At 42.5% G+C, this 17,438-nt stretch overlaps 1 long non-coding RNA gene across 2 annotated transcripts; it reads right to left on the bottom strand.

Annotated features, from left to right (window-relative positions):
* Positions 1-833: 833 nt before the first annotated feature.
* On the bottom strand, positions 834-13,194 carry LOC123030890. Of its 2 annotated transcripts, XR_006416193.1 has the most exons (4): positions 10,823-13,194; positions 9,168-9,818; positions 5,922-6,037; positions 834-1,090 (listed from the first exon to the last, which is right to left on the bottom strand). It is a non-coding gene; the product is annotated as an uncharacterized LOC123030890 (long non-coding RNA). The 2 variants fall into 2 exon arrangements; XR_006416192.1 differs by lacking the exon at positions 834-1,090 and having other exon boundaries at positions 4,636-6,037.
* Positions 13,195-17,438: the final 4,244 nt, after the last annotated feature.

Here is a 17,438-nt window from a genome sequence, read left to right as displayed (position 1 = left end):
CTCTGAGCACAAACAGGATCACAGAGCAATGCAGGAGCCAAAAGCACAGCATCCAGGAAATCAAAAGGGGGAAACTGGGAATCATGCCTGCAAAGCACAGGAAGAGGAGGTTATCGTCCTGTGCTTTGCAGGTGTGCTCTAGAAGTCTGTGTGCCTCAGTCTTCCTTTCAGAGCTTGCTGAATGCTGCAGTCCTCTGCCCCTTGTGTTTTAGCTTCAGCCCCCATTGCTGTAGAGCAGAGATAGAGAACCTCTGGCCTGCAGGCCTAACATGGTGTACGGGACGTCCTGTCTGGTCTGCCAGCTTGCCTGCCTTACCTCCAGCACCAGCGATAACGGCGCTCCTACTCCCCCAGCTATGCTGCTTTTAAAATATCTCTAGAGGTGCCTGTGGAGGCTATTTAAAAGGCTGATTGCACTGGCAAGGAGTGTGTGCATGGCTGTGTGAACGGGCTCTGAGCCATCATGTTACGGCACCACGTGCAAGCACTGGGGTGCTCCCCCCCACTTTTGGATGGGGACCCACCCACTGCAGGTACGTGGCATCTGACCTGCCTGTCCAATACCAGTTCAGACCTCAAGCTGAAAAACAGAAGCATCCTCTGTTTGAAAGATTGTCTAGCCAACATCCTAAAGATAAAAGGCCATAAGAAGGAAGAGGCTTGACATCGCCCATCTGGACCCGTCCACCTCTATTGAAAGGAGCATGGGTCACCTGCTCACAGTCTTCCATATTCTGGAGAGAAGTGCTGAGTTTCCATTTAAATTAAATTTCTAGATTTGCATCTATCCATTCAAGCTAGCATATGCAAAGCAATGTCCTTCAGGGATGTATAAACATAAGAGGACACTTTATTTCTGCCCCCCTCAAGAGCCACAGTGGGGCGACAATAACTGAATAGTGCCAGTTTCATTTACACAGGAACCACACCAACCAGAGAGTGCTTCTGTCAGTGCAACAGGCCTTGGGAGTGGGCCAGAGTGGGCATCAGGCTTCTATTCGCCTGACGGGCTTGACATTCCTCATCCACGACAGTTCTCTGCCTTCATCCACGGTGCTCCATTCCACAGTAAGGCAAATAGCTGCCAGCCCTGTAGTGGCATCCAGTGAATAAGATCAATGTATATTTTAAGAAACACAGATGTCATAAAAAAAGGCAACAGCTGTCGAACATATCAGGTTGTTCAGAGGTATTGAAATTAAGGATCCCTTTAAAGGTCAGCTACTCTCCCTCATTTCAAGGTGCCATTTCTCACCGTAAGAGGCAGGCTCCTTTGAGCTGAAACATTTTCTCCTGTCTCTAATTCTTCCTTCATGAATAAAAGCAATTGTTAGGTATATGGGGCAATTTCTTTTCTCAAGCTCCAATTCTTTTAGCAAGTTTAATGAAAAACAGTTCTTGAAAACAAAAAACTCTAGTGAGTCAAAAGGGCAAATGAGTTATTCGATCTTTTGGTCAAATAGGCAATGCTATTAGATACCATTTAATGAATTGTTGCATGTCAAAAAATTTAGCATAGGTGTCATTTTTTTCCGTTTTTTAACCATAAATATGCTCCCCATCACAAACTGAAAGAGCCAAAGAATCCTGTCGAAGCCGGCACAAGGAAACCAAATTGCATTCAGAAAGAAGTGCTAATAATTTGAAATAGTGGATGATAAAGTTAAATATTTGTCTCCTTATGGCAGCCATCACCTGAGGCCCTCCGCCCGGTGCCTGTTCCATGGGATGGCACCAAGGAAGACCTTTTAGCTGGTGGCCTGCCTCCCAGATAAAGGACATTCTTCACAGTGAAGCCTGCGTGGTACAAACAATTTCATCCTTTTGGTGCCAGGTTAAGACTCTCGGGCATTTGACAGCATATGATAAAGTTTTTACAGGTCCCAGAACTTCTATTGTTTTCATTTACTTTGGTAAATGTGTTTTCCATGTTTTGTTTATATTGTATTTTAAGAATTTCATCTTTGGCAAGCTATCTGGAGAACTCTGGTTATTGGGCAGTATGGAAGTGTTAGTAATACTACTGATGCTTTCATTTTAAAAAAAATCTGCATCTACCATGCTAACTAGTACTTTAGGGTGGAACTCTGCATTATGAATCGCATGGTGATGCCATTAAAAATGGTGTTCCTGTGTCAAGTTCACTCTCTTATATGTGGCACTCTCAGGCCATGCTTTTCCCTACTTTCACTTGCCAGAGATGTGGGTGGGTTTACAAACTATCCCAGAAGCCATGGCTTCTGGGGGGTTTGTAAGGCATCCCCACCACTTCTTGGGTTCAGTTGTGAGAAAAGGGACATTATGGTAATTTGCTGGCATGCAACCAGCATATGCAGGTGAAGGAATAAGACACACTGGCCTTCCCCAATTGCAAAACCTGTCTGTTTTCTATTTCTTTTGGAAAGAAACCCAGAAATCTAGAGATGGAGCAGCCCAGACTATAATATCATTACTATGAGGGAAAAAATGAGACTACATGTAGAACATGGTATTTATGGAAATGTATTTCCCTGAATCTGTGCATGATGGGATTTGCTGGAACTGATCAGGGAAAGCATGTTAAGGACAGCAAACAATGCTGAGTGGTAAGCTGTTGGTCCGAGATCTTCTCAAGAATGCAGGGACTTCCTGTGCAGCAAGGCCAGAGCTCATTGTGAGGCTCAAATAGATTTCTACTTCCCTAGATTTCTACTTCCCTACATGACATGCTTTGACAAGAGCTGCTGATCCTAGTGTTGTTTGTACCCAGACAGGTAGAATGGTGCAAACATCATAATAATCAAAGGAAGCTAGTCCTACTGCTAGTATTTAAAGGCTGAATCTATGTGAATAATTGTATAGTGCTCCTCCCGCCCAGACAGACAGACAGACAGAAATCCCATGTCTGGTTATACAGTATTCTGCCATATATGAGAACAGTTAAGCCACCTATTTTGTCTGGGGACTGTGAATTTGCAAGAAACTTACCTTTGGAAAGTTCATTCATATTTTGCACTGAGAAAGGGCAGAATAAATAAAGTAAAGCAAACTGGTCTGTTTATAAACTGTTTGCAGCTAGGCAGAACCTTGAGAGAGTAATACTTTTAGAAGGACCAATAAAAAAGTTACAAAATAGTTAGCAAGCTTTATGGGGCTCTTTTCCAGGATGAATGTTAGGGCTAGTCAAGATGTTTTGCTGCTTGGGAAGGACAGGATGACTTATACACAGAGAAAGAGACAGACTTTTATGACACATGAGACTGTATGCTTGTGTTTGGGAGGGGTTTTGTTACCAGTTTGTACTGGACCCCTCCAACAATGATGCTTGCACCTTGACTCCTGACAAACACTTATAATAAAACATCAAGAGAGATTCCTCCAACTGTTTTAATTGGCAGTGGCTTTTAAGTCAACTCACTGGCTTTTTATATTCCTCTTAGGATGGATTAACGTCACCACTTAGGAAGACATGAGAGAGGAGAAAAGCAAGAAGCAGAGCATTTTCACCACCTCAGAATTTTCTGCTGCTAAAAGGTCTGGGTGGTCCCTAACCCCCTGCATAGGCAACAACTCACTATAAAGGTTTTTCTGCTGATTTTACATCCACGGGCAGCTGTGTGTCAATTTGCTGCTCCCCCACCCCTTTCCATTGTTTCTCCCATTGTGTCTTTTAGAATATATGTATGTATTTCATTTCGATACTGCTGCACAGCTGAACCTCTCTGTTTACAACAGTCCACAAAAACAGATGATAAAAGTACAATACAAATATCATCATATCAGAAAAGATATTTAAAAGTTAAAAAAAACTAAAAACAGGTAATAAAAGCAGGCAAGAACAAGGAATAACCAAAAATGTAAACTACTCAAGACAGACACCTGCGCTTATCTTTGCCGATGAAACATTGTAAAGTGCTTGACATTGGAAGTGCTGTGGACACAATAAGGACACTGTAATCATGTTTCTGCTGCAGTACTTGTCATTCAGGGTTAAGCCACGGCAATTTACACAATGCATCAAGCACCTGATGGGTTCATTATGGCAAGTGTGAATGAGCTGCTAGGAGTCGTGCAAGTCTTCAGCAGGCTAGGATTGCACCTGTTAAAACTCCCATGTTGTTGGCTCCCCACACCCCCACCTGGCTTCTGTCTCTTGTGCCAACAAAACATTCATATTTCTTAGACAAAGAGATAAAGACAGATAAGCTCTGCACATACTCCTGAATAGCCTATCCAAGGCAGGTATGACAGCTTGCAATTACAATGCAAGAGTTGTCAGAAGAAAATTGTAATGCAAAGAAATGCCTCCCGTAACAATTCAAGGGGCTGAAAAGGAAGCATAATTAACAGTCCTCTTACAAGTTTAATTTGCTACATCAGATACTGTTGTTGTTTCACCAACCTGAACATGAAATAGAGCTAATAGACATCCCGCTCAATTGCCCTTTTGTTAGGACCCCATTTTCTATAACGGTGAACACCTCCTCTGAAGCACTGCTTATTTTGAATGTATTAGTGCCGTAACTTTGATACCAGGTTCAGCATATTTGCTCTAAAGACTTCCCATAATGTTGCAGAAAGCTCTACAAACACCTGGCAGCTTCCTTTAGAGCTCCAGCCAGGCTTTGCATCCACAAGCAGAGACTGGCAGCTGCTTATACTCTGAAGTAGGACTCTTAGGGTATAATCCAACCCTTGTTTGGATGAATGCTGGGAGGTGCAGGCCTCATTTCTATCTAAGCATACATGGGATTGTGCACTTTGTCCAGGTCACCATTGGCATAATGCAGCCTCCCTGGAATTGATGTTCTTCAGATATTTCAGAACAAGGCCCTAAAGATCTCCAAGCAGCATGCAGGTTGGGGATGATGGAAGCAGTAGTACAGCAAATCTGGAGGGTGCTATCTTGGAAAAGCTTTTTATGTAGATATCCTATTTCCATGGGATTGATTTTATGCAGATATCCTATTTCCATGCACATAAATAAAATGCAATGAAGTTGTAACGGAGTTCCCTTCTCAACTAGAAACTGCAGGATAGACATTTTTCTCCCAAATACTTAAATCATATGCAAAGTCTTAAGTCCATCATATATACCCACATATATATTAAGAATTTCTGGAACTAGAACTTGAGACATCCTGTTAGACTGCCCTAATCAAACAGCTTCAAAGTGGATAAAGACATCCAAACTGATTAAAAAAATAAGTTTAATTAGAAAATACCATTTAGAAGAAGGTGGTCCTATCTTAATGCAACATCTAGTAATTTAAATCAATGAGAGTTTTTGGTTAGCTGAGCTTTGAAAAATGAAGTCTAAGCAGGAAATATCTGTAAGAGTTTTTAAATGCATAATGATTACCTGTATCAGCTTGAATCCAGAGAAGCACATATGAGGTTTCTCTCCTACCAAGTGGCTTTTCTGTCTCCTGCCTGTCCCATCCCAAAAGCCTCCACTGAAGGTTGGCCAAAGTATCATCCTTCCAGTTCAGTTCTTTGGATCTAACCTAGATGCAAGTCCCCTCGTGTCTTTAGCTAAATCTGTTCCTGGCTCACACAGGAAAATGCTGAGAAGCAGTAATATTTTTAAACAAATTGGATGGCATTACAGAACCTGGCTTGACTTTGTTACTTGTAGAGAGAACATGCTACAGGAGCAATTGATTTCATACTTTGAAGGAAACACTTTGAAGAAAACCAAACACAGCTCTTTGGGACCAGCAAGCAGGAATAGATTTCTAGAGCTGACAACAGCCTTGACAATTAATTACAAGCTAAAGATTAAGTAGGTCAAATCAGTGAAATCCCCCAATGTGTGGCTGAATTACCACTCTTGGTATTCAAGGGAACAGCTCTTTTCCATAGTGGTCATTCAGTGCCAAGCTTCTTGAACTGTAATTCAAGGTCTGGGCAACTCTATGTTCTTATCTTGCAAATCTCACCATCATGGATCCTGTTGCCAGTATTGTAAATCAGAGGCACTGAACTTCTTTCAGTGCAAGGGCTGAATTCCACTGGAGAAGTTCTCAGGGATCTGAACTCCGGTGCAGGTTAAGACCTGTGAAGAGGGTGGAAAAGTCTTTGTTTTTCATTCCTAATGATGGGGATGGGGCCTCAAAGTGCAGCTTTTTCACCCTTACTTAAAAACTACCATGAACTGAATCGACCCAATTTCCATATTACCTGGAGTGAAAGTCGTTGCTCTGAAATGGACTGAAACAGACCAACAGAACGAAATACGTAATCTGCATTCCAAATTGCCTGAATTTTCTGGCTTATTACTGAAAATGTGACAAAAGCCTACTCTGCTGGAGAGAAAACGGGCCACAAGCCCTGTGTCTGCAATCCTAAACTGCGATCCTACCTATTCATTTATTTTATACCCTACTATATTTATATCCTGCCTTTTTCCTCAGAGCAACTGAAAGCAGCATGTATGACCCTCATCTTTTTCACTTTTATCCTCACAACAACCCTATGATGTAGGTTAGGTTAAGAGTCAGTGACTGGCCCAAAGTCACCCGGTGTGCTTCTGTGTGTCTACTCCAAAGCAAGGAGGTCTAAATCACTTGGCAACTTTTCTCTCTGGCAGGGAAAAGTTCTCTCTGATCAGCTGCTGATCAGAGAAAAGAACATTGCTCTGCGGGAAGAAGGCCTGGGGTTTGGGAAGAAGATGGTGAATGGATTAGGTTTCTATGCAGTGGGATGTCACTGACTGTGGACTGCCCTGGAAATAGGCAAAGGCTACATGTGGCCTGCAAGTTGTGTGCCACCATTGTAAAGGATTGCAGGCAGAAGACTGCACCATTAATAAATGAACTGAAAGTTGAGGAGCAAAAGTTACCCTTGTCTCAAAAGTTACCTTTCTGAAAACTTGCAAGTTTAATCATCTGATCTTTCTGGATCCTTGCAAGTTTAATCATCTGATATTTTGTTGACAGAGAAATTTTACTGCCAAGTACTCAGTTTTTATCTTGACATTGTCCCTTCAAGCTCTCTAGTATTTCCATTAAAATGGGATTTCTAGATTGCTCTGTAAACACATTTTTATAAAAGTCACATACTGTATAAAATCAAACATACCCTTAACAAGAGCACCACTCTACTTATGATCAAACTGTTTCACAGAGAAATAGCTCAAGGAGGGGACGAGAGAGTGGCCTTTCTATAAATAGCCTTAACATTCTGGTATATTTCCCAGTAGGCAACTTAATGTAATCCAACCAGAATCAATTTGTCTAAAATCCCTTTAAAGGTAGAGAGTAGCATTTAAATCAGAAGACCTTATACTACAAGCAGAACTCTAAAATCAGGTTCAGTACATAAAAAGATGGCAGTTTTTGTGACAGAACTTTCAAATCTAGCCCTACCAGCCTTAGACTCACTCAAAGCACTGGGCTTAGGTGTGTTCTTAGGAGCTGATTGATTGATTCTGGGGGATGATGATTTCAGCAAGAGCAGACTATACAAGTGTAACCCATTACTTCCCCCACCATGACCCCAATCACAGTCCCCAGCCCTATGCTCCATTATTAGCCTTAGAAAAAGGTTCCTAAGGTTAGTGGTCCATGCTTTTCAAACAAAGCCAGGATAACAAGCAGGGTGCCACAGGGCTCAGTCCTGGGACCAGTGTTCTTCAACATCTTTATTAATGATCTAAAGGAGGAGGTCAAGGGAACAATAACTAAATTTCAGACAACACCAAACTGGGCAGAACAGCTAATACCCTGGAAGACAAACTGAAGATCCAGGATGACCAGGCCAAGCTATAATGCTGGGCGGAAACAACAGTGTGTGCTTTTATGCTGATCTCCAGGGCCTTCAGCTGCACTGCATAGTTGCTGCTCAGCTCTTCCCTGTAAGCACCTGCAAAGGTGTTCCTGGTTCTGCAGGCCCATGTGGGGTCACTCAGGCCCTGATTCCAACAAGCAGAATGAAATTCAACAGGGACAAATGCCAAGTTCTCCACCTAGGGAAAAAGAAACCAATACAGGATAGGAAATACTTGGCTCAGCAAAAGAAAAAAGGCCTTGGAGTTGTTGTAGACAGCTAGCTAAATATGAGCCAGCAATGCAGTGCAGCTACAAAAAGGACAAACGCTATTCTGGGATGCATAAATAGAAGCATCACTTCCAAAAAAGAGAGGTACTAGTTCTCCTTTACTGTGCGCTAGTCAGAAATGGAAAGGGAAACAAAGATGATCCAAGGTCTGGAAACTAAGCCCTATGATGGGAAGCTGAGAGAACTGGGCATGTTTAGCTTTGAGAAGAGAAGACTGAGGGGGGACATGATATCCCTCTATAAGTACCTGAAAGGTTGTCACAAAGAGGAAGGTTAAGATCTCTCCTCGCTGATACAGAGTGTAGGACACAGAATAATCAAGTCAAGCTGTGACAAACCAGGTTCAGGCTAGATATCAGGAAAAGCTTCCTCACTGTCAGAGCAGTATGACAGTGGAACCAGCTGCCTAGAGAGGTGGTGGGCTGTCCCACACTGGAGACATTCATGGCAAAACTGGACCATCATCTGAGTAGGATGGTGTGACTCGGTATGCTGCACCCAACAGGGGGTTGGACTGATGACCTCCTTGGCTCCTTCCGACCCTCCTATCTTATGAATCTAAGTGGGACCTAGAACAATCCTTTCTAGATCCTATTTAGATTTAGATCCTTGTCCAGGGATCAAGCCAGTCTGCCAAGCAATTTCTCAGTGTACTTCTCCCCTCCCCCAAGCTTCCTTCCCCCACCCTAACAGTAGCATCCTGTACCCATTGGGCAAGCTCAGCAATCACTGAATTGGTTTGGATTCCCCCAAGGCCTGCTTAGGATTTTAGGTATAGGTAGGTAGGTAGGTAGGTAGGTAGATATACACTTATGCAAACACTGAGGTTTCCCAAACCTGTGTCTGCCTCCCTCCTGTGCACTATATAAAGATACACACTTAGATAAGGAGTTCACTATGCATACACATGATTAAAAAGATTAAATCTAGTGTTCAATACAGTGACCATTTATACATTATGTAAAGCAGTGCACTTTTTAAATAAAGTGTGTACATGCTAATTTATATGCAGATGTAAATCTAGAAAACATTACTGGAATTAGAAGTACTGGGTACCTCAAGATAGTGGCTCAGTTGCTCCCCATCAGTGGGAATTTCAAGGCCATTCCTATATTATGGTTCTTTACCTTTAAACTGGACTTGAGTTGGACAATTCTTCAGAGAGGACTGTTATAGGCAGAGTAGGTCACTATAATATCCAGCTAGTTTCATGAAAAAATCAGATATTGCATCTTCCTGCTCAAAATGTCTGTTGAGCCGATCTATCAGTCATGGATAGAGCATAAACAGAAGGAAAAAGCATGCCTTTGCTAAGTGTAGTTTTGCTTCTCCTCTCAGAAGATTGAGTCATTAAAACGCAATCGCATACCTACCCATTGGACTTAATGGGGAAACTTTCAAGTACGTTCAGAGGATTGTGCTGTTAAAGCCTCTCCCTTTACATTGCCAGGTTATGGATGTCTGACTCTAGAGTTCTTGCTTTTTGCAAAGTGGTACATCACTAGATTCAGTTAAGCCACCTGACAATGAAAACTTCCAGTTGCATTAACCGATAGGAATGCCACCTTTTATAAAAGATGGAAGGTCATGTGCCTTTATCAGATGTGGGACAGGAAGGATAAAAGGGCCATTTCTGATCAGTTTTAATCTGGATGCACTGCCAGGATTCTAAAGAAGATTGTTTGGCTGTTCTGCTCTGTCCTTTTTTCATATTGTGGTGTTGTGCTGTTTAGTATCACTTTCTCAGTCCTTTGAGAGCTGCCTTGTGAAGATTTATCCTGAAAGGCAAGGTATAAATATATAAAATTAATTTTAAATTCAAATAAGAATAGCAACAGATGAAGCTTTTCCCAGCATAGGGTTGCAATAATGTCAGAGCTGTATACTATTTCTGCTTCTTACACAAGCATGAAAAATGGAGGACTTCTTCCATTTCTCCCTATTCAATGAAAAGATCTGACTTTTAGAATGTTGACAGCAAAATAATAGACTAGAAAGATCAAGTTAATAAATTGTCCCTCTTTTTTTTCTTGTTACTAGCCTTCCCAACAACTACCAACCAACCCCAGAAGGAAAAATAAACTCTTGAATATAACAAATATATTATATTATAATAATAAAATATTATTTATTTCATTTCTATATCACCTGTAGCCAAAGCGCTCTGGACAGAGAGAACAAACCTAGATAAAATGAGGTTTAAAAATAAGAGAATGTTATTTTGTAAACTCCAGGCTAGCATAATGCTTACATTATGGTTAACAGCAACTCCCATCAGCCTAGCCAGCATAGTCAATGATGAAGGATGCTGGGGACCATGGTCCAACAATTAGAGGGCCGCCTGTTCCTCATCCTGGCTCAAATTGTTGGAGTAGGACTTGAAAGACTCAACTTCAAATCCTCACTTAGTTGACAGGGTAAATTTAGGCTAGCCTACCACACCGGTTATTTTGAGAAAAACACGGAGGGACAAGGTAGAATGCTGAGTTCCTTGGAGGAAAGATAGAACATCTAATAAAAAAGAGCCAATAATGTCGGTGGGAATCTGCACAGTCTTGCATGGCGAACATTGGTGGGCTTGAGGATAGGACACAAAATCCCAAATACAGTACTTTACTTAGCACAGCCCATAAAGGAGAGCCAAGATGAGGCACCATGCTAATAAACATATCTATGCAAACACTTCTGTGTGCAACCTTTCTAATGAAAGTTTTCCTATTTGGAGAAGGGAATCATTAAGGGGAATGAAGTTTTAAGAAATGCCTTCCCCCTCCATCCTCACCTGCCTTCATTACAGCAGCCAGATCAAAATGAACACTGCTGAAGCATGAGTGTTCTCACTCCAGTCCGTATCCAGGTAACTCCCCCTTCATAAGCAGTCAATGAGACCATGACTAGATTTCTGTGTCCTGAGAGGAACGTGGCAATAAAGATGAAAATGCTTAAGACCCCTCACTAGACATGATGTGATCTAAGGGAAATGGAGGAGGTACAGAGTGAGGCTGCAAGAAGGCAGATCTTGGAAGACCAGAAGTACTTCTTGCCCAAGCTGCCATCTTTGAGATTTGGAGTCAGGGTGGGAATGATGTAGTTGCCAAAATTACACTCATAAATATTTATCACCAATATTGATGTCCTGCTTTTCTGACACTAAAACCTTCAAAGAAGCTTAGAATTTAAACGCATTATACAAAACCCTCCATAAATGTAATAGTTTCAAATTGCAGCATCAGGGTATTCTCAGCAAAACGCCAGCCTAAAAACAGATACAGAAACGTACATTAAATTTCCAGTCAAACAGACACCTTTGAGGTTGTTTTGGCATCAACATTGGTGCCGGATGAGTCTCCTGGGAGTTCTGCTTCCTTGCTTCAGAAGGGATGGGGGCCTCAGAGAGGCCTCCAGGAATGTCCATATTCTTGGACATGCTAAGGTCATTTGGGGACTCAGAAAGAAGAGTTAGCATCCTGAATTGTGCCCAAGGATGAAGCATGAACAAGTGTAGTGTTTCAGGACTAGTGAGAAATGTTCTATCTGACTGATCCCCATTAGTAAACCAGCTGCTGCTTTTTGAACTGAGCTTCCAAATGGCCTTCACTGTGCACAAGACATTACAGTAATGCAGACAGGATGTTACCAAAGTTAGGATAACCATAATAACCAGGTTTTCTCAGGTTGAAACTAGAACAGAGCTTAAGTTGCTGTTATGTCCTTCATGCCACAGAAGCTACTTGGACCTCCAAAGACAAGCCTGAATCTAAGAGCCCCCCATGCTGCAAATCAAGTCCTTTGGGAGAGTTTATCTCTCTGCAGAATAAGCTGAAAGCCACTTGCTAAGTCAACTGAACTGCCCATCAATACTACCTCCATCTTGGCTAGACCGAGCTTCAGCAGGACATTCTAGCAAGCTGAACCGTGTAAAAATCCAAGCTACTTTAAAAGCTAACCAAATTGCTACTTACCTTTTCACACAGCGCACACACATATCTCTGTCATTGCAAAAGGAATTGGAAATAGATCTAATGCTGCGGTCTCCAACATGGGGTCCATAGGCACCAGTGTGTTTGTAAACACTTCTGATGCCTGCTAGGCTTCCTGACCCTTGGCATTTTTATTTTATTATTGAAGATCTTGAAATTATTTTTAACTGGGTGGCTGGTGTGCTGTAAATCAAAATGCTTCTTTCTAGAGTGAGAGCACCCACAAAACCTTCTCAAAATTCCAAATGTGCCGGCCAGTCCCCAAAGGCCAGGAACCTTTGCTGAAAAGGTTTACTTTACAGTACAGTGTACTGTGCTTTGGACTTGTACTGACCATTTCTTTTTAAACAATGGGAGGTAGCTTCCCTTTACAGAGATCCATGCTCCAACCTTGAACCAGCTGCAAAACAAGATGAGGTCTTCCTTCTTTGTGGATGTGAACAAGATATTAATAATCTCCATTTTGCTACCTGGCAACCTGCTTGGAAATATGCCACAATTAAGGGAAAATAAAATACTCTGGAGGACATTTTAGATTCTAGGAAAGAAAGAGTGCATCTGTCTTGTCTCTGATAATTTTATTTGCCACCTGAAACAAATGAGAAAGTTTATTACAGCGAGGCTAAAATGTATTAATTTGTTTGTTTAAAAGTTCAGGCTGCTAAAGAGAAGAGTTTTGGCAGATGCAACAACACCTGCTGGAATTTTCAATTTTTCACATGCATGTCAGCCGTAATTGCTCCTGATTTTTTCATTGTATAATTCCAAAGTTGTTGGCTAAAATAGAGTGCCAGGGTGCTTCAGCTTCGCATTCTGGCTAATAGCCTTGGATCATTTCCAAATCTTCATTTCTGTGGTAACCACAGTGCCAGGCAGAAGATAACCCCTGCTGCCATTTGGGCGTTTATTTATTTAAGCTACAGCAAAAAAGAAGCACTCTTCCACATGTACACTGATGATACACTCACCCTGAACACATTACAGTCTTAGAACATTCTCAAAAACATGTTGATGCTTTCACTTGGAGTCCTGCCTTGAGCAGGGCTTTGGATCTGATGGCCTTACTAGCCCTTCTAACTTTAGTATTCTGTGACTCTGTGAACCTGAGGAGGAAAAAAGGCTGAAAGCTTTAATTTGAGAAATGAGAAGCACACTACAATTTCTCCCTTTCCTTCCCAGCTTCCTGCTTTGGAATACAGAAGTACGTGTCACCCCATCTGCTCTCCATTGTCAATATTCCTTCACTGTCATACTGCTAAAGGAAAGCCAATATTTTGTCTCTAATGGCACTCAAAGGCCTGCTGTGTTAATCTGATCCTGTTTAGTTTCAGGACCTCTACCAAAAGGGTTGGAGACATCCTGGTGCATAATCAAGTCAGGTTCAAACAGGCGATCATCATCACAGACTCAGGAGTAAACTGAAATGCGTTCTCTGATTTATTTCAGAGAATTACAGAAAATAAGCTCTGGGGTTACATGAGCACAGTAATTGCAAACCTGGGCCAGAAATGTAGCAAAGAAGATAGTAAATTGAGCCCCTATCTTCTTTTGGTTAATATATATATTCTTTAGCACCCTCTTGTATTCTACTTGTTAACACTTAGTTTTAAAAGACATGTTAAAAGTTCTTATCTCTCCTTGGCTTCCTCCTGCACACTACTTGAATGTAAAAGGCTGAAGTAAAACATTGCTAAGTTATTTGGGGCATAAGAAGGATCAGACTTGTTATCTATGTTGTTATTGGTACCTATATGATTGATTTAAATTTGGAGCAGAAGGAGTTAACCAGATTTGAAGTTGAAAGGGTTAATCATATTTAGAAATAATTCCATGTCCCTTCTTCCACGTCCCTTCTAATTATTTGGAAATTCTTTAGAAATTATTCTAATACTAGAAAACAAAGAGAGCCTTAAGTTACTTGGTTCAGAATTCAGTGAAGATTAGAGGTAAAAAGCAAAGTGAAGTAAAATAAAGCCAGGCAGAAGAAGGAGGACTGTGAAGTTATTGCTACAGGGCCTTTGTACCTGTGCTCTGGTTGTAGGCAGGGGGCTCGGTGGGTGGTGAGATAACCATCTTCCAGTCAAAATGAAATGAATGGCCACTCTCACATCACATACACCCATTCTACTTAGCCCCCACCGATCCCACATTTTGTCTCCATCTGATTCCAGCATATTAATTGAAAAATTAATTTTACCTTTTCTGAAAATGTTCTGAAATTCCCCCATCTGTGTGTATTAGTGTGACATGTTCCTCCCAGTACTTCTTGTTTGAATTGATGGCTATCTTTGGTCATCTGCACCACTTATGACCCTTTCCAGCCATTGTCGACATACTTGTTACATTTCTGAACCAACTGGTATCAATTAAGGATGCTCTGAGAACCCTGGATTGTAGCAGTAATAGAATAAAAGCTCTTTAGCACAGTCTCTTGCTCTGAGCTTTTGCTCTTATCAAGAGCTCCCAAGTTAGACATAGCTCCTTGTGACCCTGGAAGACAGCCATTTTGGTCTCCTACTTAACGATTGCAGCTCTCATTTAAGCAAGTGAAATGTCAACACTGGTTCTTCAAAGCTGGGGTCTTCTGGCAAGGAGAAATCCTTCTGGAGCAGGAATCCTTTCAAATAGCCTGGAGCTTTTTAGGGCTCTTCGTGCACATATTCCCCATAGTGATCAATCTGACTATGGAACCACCTCAAGACCAAACCAATAATTTGTCACTTGCGATTGTTTGAAGCAGGCCCACTAACCTTCCATTGGTCGTGTCATTTAACTCTTTCAGTGCTGGATTAATCCACAAAATGAAAAGGTACTATGAAGATTGCCCAGGATGGTTCCTTAACCTGCCATTCTATCTCTTGAAGTGACAACACCTCAGACTTTGCTTGCATCTTGAAACCTGACTAGATTCTGTACAAATTGGGCTCAATTGATCCTTAGAACATGTTTGTAATTATTTTATAGTATATTTGTTTTGCATCTGTTTAATTTTATAAACTAAAGTGAAACATTAAAGCATATCATCAAAATGGCACCAAGAATGCTTTCCTACCTGCTTTAAAGCCTGTCTAACTTCTCCCCTGGTGCCCAACACAGGCTCTTAACTTAGCAGCAATGTCCCTGATTTCAGGAAGTCTGTGAAGATAAAAGGACATTATTGCAAATTAGGCAGCAGGAGATTGTAGGGTGGAAATATACGCTAGAGCAGGGGTCCTCAAACATTTTGAATAGGGAGCCAGTTGAAAGGCTGCGGTGACCATCGTGGGCCAGTGAGGTGCCATCAGGCGCGCATGAGGTGGCATCGGGCACACACGGCAGTGGCTTGCTCACTCAGAGATCTCCCAGCGAGTCCAAAACCATCTACAAGCGAGCAAGCCACCACCTCCCCGTCCACGCAGCCAACACACGCACGGGCGGCGAACAGCAGTGCAGGCCGGATGGACGGCCATGGCAGGCCAGATCCGTCCCGTGGGCTGTCGTTTGAGGACCCATGCATTAGAGCCACAGGTCCATGGTCAGAGGCTCCCCACACATGCAGGCATGTGTGCCCACACGGTCCGAGTTGTCAGGTTGCAACCCAGCAACTCCATCCATTACATTAAATCCAGTGACGTGGATCCAGACTCGTCCTTCTACAACTAGAAGGTCTCCTTCCATTCATGCATGGAACTGGGATCCAGCAGAATCTTCCCATTGGAAGAAGTGGGTGAGCAATGATTACTGCCAGTTCCCACATTCCCTGCAGCCCTGGGACCAACCTGAGGCTATTATGGAGGGTCTCCCAGCCATCCAGAACAGTTTTATTACAGGGCTTAGGAGACGGCAAAATAAAAAGGAGTACATGAAAATCACCACCCCTTCCTCCAAATCTAGATCAACCCAGTGTAGAATCCAGAGGTGAAGCAACCACACCTCATTTCAGCCCTGCTCTTTGTTTTCATCTCCCATTTGACTCCAGGTATGTCACACACAGCAAGAGAGAGGATCAAGAATGCTTCATGCTGGGAATTGAGCGGGAGAAATAGGATGGCCATGTGACCTACCTTACAGAGGCCCAGCCTCTATTTTGGAGACATGGTGGGGCATAGTAGCCCCTTTGAAGGTGTCCTACATCCAAAGAGGTGCCCAGTTCAAATTTAGGTAAAGTCAGAAACCCATGAGGAGAGCATCAGCACTTAACAGCTGGGCAGCAAACTAAGCAGCCAACATGCAGTCCCCCTTTAGGCCACCTAAAAGGAAGCAACCCTCCCAAGATGGCATAGAAGATAAAAACTGGAATAGAACAGACACAGTAACAATTCAATAAACTCAGACCTGCTCAGTCATCTCCACCATGGTGAGATGCATTGTATGCCTATTGGAAGAACAGTTATTATTTACAAATTTGTGTAGACTCATAGAAATTCACATATGCAAATATTATGCAAGTCAGCATCCAGTTTCACCTTTCTTGTGATGTGTATGTGGCCATCCTGCATCATTTCCCTGTTCAGAAGCGATTTTATAGTTACAGAGGGAATGCCTGGACTGCAACCTGGGACCCTGAGCAAGAAGGCTTTGGGCCCTCTCCTTGCCTCACTCTCTTGCATGCCTTGGGAAATCCACCTAGAAAGTCTGGGGTTCATCTTGAACAGCCATCCATACAGGGCAAGAACTGAGATCAGAATGAGAAATCCAAACAGGCCCTGAGCCAAGTGCCTGGGCATGTTTAGGGGTGTAGCAACCTAGTGCCACAGGCACTAGTGCTGGCTGTTACCACCAAGAGTAAAACAAATCTACTCTCATTTCCCAAATACTCCCACTGCCTTGAGAACATCTGGCTGTAGATCCCATTGCAGTCCTTCCTGTTGGGTTTCTTTGCAGTCCATCTGTGTCCTTAGGGGAGCCTAGCTAGAATGCAGGGGCTATTCAACACACTGCATGCAACCCAGGTGTTCAAGCTGCATAGCATGACCCAGTTAAAACAAAAACAAAAAATAGTGTGGTGTAGTGGTTAAGAGTGCAGGACTGGGGCTCAGGAAACTGGGTTCTAGTCCCTGCTCAGCCATGAAACTCACTGGGTGATTTTGGGCCAGTCTCAGCCCAACCTACTCCACTGGGTTGTTGCTATGAGGGTAAGATTGAGAGGAGGAGAATGATGTACGTCACCTTGAAAGGAAAAAAAGGCCGGCTAGAACTGTAATATGTGGAGTGGTACATTTCTCGTGAGCCTCCCCTCTTCTACCTCCAAAGTACACAATCTGGGTTTTACTGAAAGCAGAGTAAAAGATTTATTAAGGACTCAGGGCAAAGTACAAAATGGGGAAAAGATCAGTCAAATTCTGAGTGCACACCCACACAGAGTTAAGAGAGGCAAATCCGCTTCAGTGTGCAAAACAATCACACTGCACAGTAACTCACTGCACAGTAACTCACTGC

Source organism: Varanus komodoensis, unplaced genomic scaffold, assembly GCF_004798865.1.
Source record: "Varanus komodoensis strain SLA01 unplaced genomic scaffold, ASM479886v1 scaffold47, whole genome shotgun sequence".
NCBI lineage: Eukaryota > Metazoa > Chordata > Lepidosauria > Squamata > Varanidae > Varanus > Varanus komodoensis.
Note: the sequence above shows the minus strand (reverse complement) of the source record. Positions and strands in the feature narration are given on the sequence as shown.